The sequence below is a fragment of the Zalophus californianus genome, chromosome 1, assembly GCF_009762305.2.
Source record: "Zalophus californianus isolate mZalCal1 chromosome 1, mZalCal1.pri.v2, whole genome shotgun sequence".
In the NCBI taxonomy this organism is placed as follows: domain Eukaryota; kingdom Metazoa; phylum Chordata; class Mammalia; order Carnivora; family Otariidae; genus Zalophus; species Zalophus californianus.
In genome coordinates, this window is record NC_045595.1 from 89,516,150 (window position 1) to 89,522,149 (window position 6,000).

A 6,000-nucleotide genomic window follows, 5' to 3' on the forward strand; every position below is an offset into this window, starting at 1 on the left:
GTCATTCCTTTTATTTAAGTTACATTTCTTGACATATAATTTAATATATAAGTAAAATCCATTCATTTGAATGCACAGATCTATGCATTTTGACAAATGCATAGAATTGGGCAACCAACACCACCACAGTCAAGATATGGAACAATTCCCTCACGCTACCCCCAAATTTCTCTCATGTGAGATTAGAGTTGACAGGATAGAAATCTGTTTGAGAAAGACAAATTCAGATTAATGCAAGAATCCTCAGCACGGTATGGAAAGGACTTGACTTGGGAGCTTAAGGAAAAAGATGACCAAATTGGTGAGCTCTGACCTGCAGAAGTGGGTCTGTTAATGTTAAGAGAAAATTGGTGAGGACTTAATTAAGCAAATTATTAGAATTTAGGGCCAGGACACCTGGGTGGCTCAGTCAGTTAAGTGTCTGACTCTTGATTTCCGCTCAGGTCATGATCTCAGGATCATGAGATTGAGCCCTGTGTTGGGCTCCATGCTGGGTGTGGAGCCTGCTTAAGATTCTCTCTCTCCCTCTGTCCCTTCTCCCTCCCACTACCCACCTCCCCCCTGTTCATGCTCGCTCTCATAAATAAATAAATAAATAAATAAATAAATAAATAAATAAATAAATAAAATTTAGGGTCATTGTGTATTTTTAATATTCTGGCTATCTAAAGGTCTAGAGTTTCTGAAATACTTCTCTTTCATTAGATTAAAATTGGGACTGCTGAATATACTTCTAATTATTACATCTGAAATTACTTCCTTCTGTATAACTAGTACAAAATAGCATAAGGAGACAGCTATATGGACAGAACACACACACACACACACACACACACACACACACACACACACACACACACACACAATCTATGTGCCATAACCTGAGGCAGGTGGGGATACCTTATCAGAGGAGGTTTGTCATGGGTGACCTCTTTGCTTCAACCTGGGGTAATTTCTCAGGGTGTTACAGATTTGTTTTCTTGATTAGTTGAAATTCTCACAAGTGCAGAGATTGGGTGTTTGAAAAGAAGATATCACACAGTCCAGCTGAAAAAAAAGAAACAAGAGAAAGATCATAACTCTACAATACAAGAAAAATAAATCAATGTAGGGAATGCATTTGGGACAGCAGCTTCAACACTTGATTGCATGAAATGTCAGGTGGCAAAAGTCAGCCACAAATGCCCAGACCGATTTTTTTCTATTATTCTACTGTGGAGGCCAACTGAATGGGCTCCAAATTTTACACAGCTGAACCTGAGAATTCTGGCTTCTCAGGCAGCATAATTGGAGTCGGTCAACACATTTTGCATCAGTTCTCTTCAAATTCCCAGAATTAAATATACCCCCAAAAATATAAACTTGGTGTCTATATATACACATAAACCCATACTCCTACTCTATTATTCAAATAAGCATCCTATAGACTTTTATGGAGTTTTTTTTTTTTTTGAGGTGGTATGTGAATAAAAGATAAATATGCATGTGTTTTTGTTATATGGGCCTTGAACTTGATTAAATAATCAAAGCTTTGCTTATTAAACCATGATATTGTCCTTCTGTTTTTCTGCTCTATATGCTTAGATTTTGGCTTGTCAACTGGTGAGAGGCATTTTTATGGAGATCTTATCACAAGAGAGATAATTGTAGAAAACAAGAAGACAATGGGACTTGGGGCTTAGGAAGGTAGAAAAAAGAATACATCTAGAGGCAGAGTGAATGGTAGATAAATGTATGGGTGTGATGGCAGGCATAGGCAAAAAATAACATCAGAAATATTTCTTGACCATGACCTTGTAAAAGAATGAGTTGAGACAGAATATGTATTAATTTGATATTCAACTTCAAGTGGTCTGTATTTTTCTTCTAGGGCATATATATATATATATATATATATATATATATATATATATATATATATATATGTACTATAGCTTGTAATTTGATTTCTGAAAGTCATTGAGATACAACCTCCCAATCCCCCACTTCCCTTTGTAATCCATGAATAACATGAGCTGTGAATCATGCCTGGGGGCTCTTAAAATAACTTCATAAAGTAATGACATGTCAACTTTAACTTGAGTTTTTATGGCAAATTTTATGGAGAAGAAAAAAATAATTGTATTTATTAAACTGACAGTGACTAGAATTATCATTGTCTGTGTTTCTTGAAGTGCAAACACTGCCACCACCTTAAAATATGTGCATTTTGTCTATGATTATTTTGTCTTGATATTATATTATAAAGATTATTCATCTTTATCGCTTTTTCTGGTTCAGGTAAACCCAGAGGATGTGACATCAGCTTGAATATGATCTCAGTCTAGGGCCAGTGGACACCAGGCCAAAGTAGGATTTATCACAGGGTCCAGTTCATTCTTGAATGTTCTGTTAAGTGAATGTACACACACACACACACACAAGAGTGGAAAGAAAATAGAAAAAGAAGGCAGGAAGAAATTGATATTTAACTAACACCTATTACGTTTGGTCAATACAACAAAAGTTCTCAGAGTCAATGTAGTGATGTTGACCTATACTGGATGGATTGCCATGAATGAGAGAAAAACAAGAGATTGTCCCTGTATGTCTAGAAGGTTAAGAAATATCCAAAATATCAATCATAGTTATCCAGCAGTTATTGCAAGGTGATAAAAATACAGAGACTGGACATTTTGGAGCAGAAATTATTTCCACCGTATGCTCTTTTAGAGAGAGATAGGGTGAAGAGAAAGCATTTTAAAAAGGAGAGCAAGACTAAAACATTGTCAGAGCACATGGAAACACGATCTAAGAAGTAGAGTCTGGCAGATAACAAAGGCTTTGTTCAAAAGAGGAGAGGAGTTCTCTAACCTGCTCTGAGTTGTGCTGCTTCCAGAACAAGATTATGCCCTCAGAGAGTTTGGTAAACATGAAGATGTGCCACGCAGCTCCTTCAGGGTCTGCCTCCACTGCAGAGAGCTACCAGCCCAAAGTTTTGACACTCATGGGGCAGATAGCTACTCTCACACTTACACTGGAGGGCCCATGGGAGAAGGTGGTATTATCAGAGCCCAGGGGCCTAGGGTTACCTGGAAGAAGCTGGAACCACAGTAGACCTGTCTAGCATGAACTAAAACAATGAAGGAGACCCAGGTGCAGTAGGAGAAGCTGCTGGAGACAGAAAGGAAGGAGGGGAATACTCTGACTTCTTCCTTCCTACTACCTTCCAGACCCACACCAGCACCTCTCATTAACGAAGGCCAGCTGACTGGGAGCCTGGGGAATGAAGCCCACCAAGTCAGCCTGAGTGCCACACAAAGCCCAGGGCCACCATTGTCAGGATACAGTTCAGTCTACTCCTGTGAAAATCTCAAACTGATACAGATGGCTCTTAATGGAAGATGGTTAGACTTGTGATTTTATCTTCTCTCTCGCAATGCTGGGCAGTGGCTGTGAGCCGCAGCTCCCAGGCAGCCACATGATCACAAGGGTGAACAACAGATACACTTACAACCATTCTGTTTTTCACTTTCAGAACAGTATTCAATAAATTACATACGATATTCAGCACTTTATTATAAAATAAGTATTGTGTTAGTTGATTTTGCCCAATTGTAGTCTAGTGCAGGGACATTTAAGGCAGGCTAGACTAAGCTAAGATATTTGGTAATTTAGGTGTATTAAATGCATTTTCAATCTATGACACTTTCAACTTACCATTATCAGGATGTAACCCCATTGTAAATTGAGAAAGGTCTATATATCCATTTGGGGGACCTTTAGGAGCAGGCAGCCTATATTCCTTAGATTCCTTAGATCTACCATATATTGTGCACCTTGTTGGAATGATAATTACATGAACCAAGCACTATGCTAGCACTGTTTACTTTATTATAAAGCAGATCTAAATACCCAATATAAATTCACTTAGATCCAGGGAATTGGCATTAACAGAGACTAATTTGAAATCACATCCATTCAAGACTTTTCACAAACCACCCAATAAAAGGTGAACTTAACCCTATTTTCTTAATAATTCCAGACTGAACATACATGTGCCATGTGAATAAGGTAGAAAACATGGTTAATTGAGTTCTAGGGGATAGATAATGGAGAACCAATTGTCAAAACTTCTAGGAGTGCATTTGTTTACCGTATTTTACAGGGAAAGAACAATTAAAGCTGGAAAGTTACTGAATAAACATTCAATTTACTAATAGTATGTTTTTAAAAATGTCAATTACTCTGCACAAATCTCCCCAGAAAATGAAATGAATGGGGCTCCTCTTCTCATTGTTACATTACCTCTAATGCATGTTTCCTTTGTATTTTCATGAAAAGGGGCTGTCTCACTGTAGGGTATGTGTTTACTTCTTTTTATAAATATCCAGCAGAAAAAGTATACCTTTTATGGGAAAAATATTTTTAGCAGGTGTTCCAAAGCAAGTTGCTTATGATGTTGTTTCTCTGGTATGTCAGTATAATAACTACATAATTTTAAAAATTGTTAAACTATAGATTTTCAGTTTCATTCTTGCTTATGGAAAACTACAAAGGAAAACAGAACTTTTAAAAGAAAAAGTTTTTGATTTGTGAAGAAAACAATTGGAATAAATAATTTAAAAATATAGAGATTTAAAATGTGTCCTAAAGGAAACTGGGTTCACTTTCTTTGATTCAAAAATGTCTCTTAAAGTGTAGGTAGCTTAAGGGTACTATGGCATAGCGCCCATACGCCACTGAGAACTAAATAAACATGATTTGTTCCTGGTAATTTATGAGAAGTGATAAGATGTAGCTTGGACACAATAATAAAAGTTACTTAATGACCAACTCAGCCAAAATGGTGGCAATTTAGTTTAGTGCACCTGAAACATTCCAACAGTCGATAACCTCCACACACACCTGATTTCCAGTTTTGCCAGAAAAAAGTCTGAGAAGAATTTAGTTCAAGTTTCAGAGATTTATACTCCTTCTGGTTTCCAGACATAGGATTATGGAAAAGGGAGCAAATAAAGTTTCACTTTAAAATGTTTAGGATTCGGGCCTTTCTTAAAGGTTGTGGAGAAACTTGTATGGCAAATAAAAGTTAGTAAAGATTGTGTGTCTGAAAAACCTTAGACTAAATTCAGACTCCAAAGTGAAAATATTCTAATAGTTTATCAGTCAGTCACAAAGGTCCATTTTCCAAAGTAATGCACTGCAAGAGATGAGTTTTGAGACAGTAAAAATGCTGAGACATATAATTCCTCCCTGCTTTCTCTTACAACATTGTTGTCATTCATTTCACTTATCCATACATTATAGTCACTCAATACATTGTTGTTATTATTTCAAACACTTATCTATTAGATCAACTAAGAATAAAAAAAAAAATCACCCATGCTATTTCACCTTCATTTATTCCTTCTCTGATGTTCTTTCCATTATGTCGATCCGAATTCCTGACTGTTGGTATTTATTCTTCCAAAGACATTTTGACATTTCTTGCAGTGCAGGTGATCTGACAATGAATTTCCTCAATTTTTGTTTGACTGAGAGTCTCTATTTCTCCTTTGCTTTTGAAGGATAATATCATAGAATTCTGGATAGGTAATTTTTTTCTTTCAATACTTTATTCTACTCCACTCTTTTCTTGCTTACATGGTTTCTGACAAAATGTCCACTGTAATTCTTATCCTTGTTCCTCTACAGGTAAGGTGTTTCCCCTCGCTTTGGCTTCTTTAAAGATTTCTGGTTTCCAGCAATTTGAATATGATATGCATAGTAGGAGGGTGGGATTTTTTGTTTTGTTTTTATTCTGCATGGTATTCTCTGAGCTTTCTGGACTTGAGGTTTGGTGTCTGTTATTAATTTTGGAAAATTTCCAGCCATTTATCACTTTAAATATTTATTCTGTTCCATTTTCTCTTTATATTCCAATTATACATATGTTTCATCTTAAAATTTTCCCACAGTTTTTGGATGTCATGTTCGATTTTTTTCAAAATTTTTTCTCTTTGCATTTCAGTTTGGAAA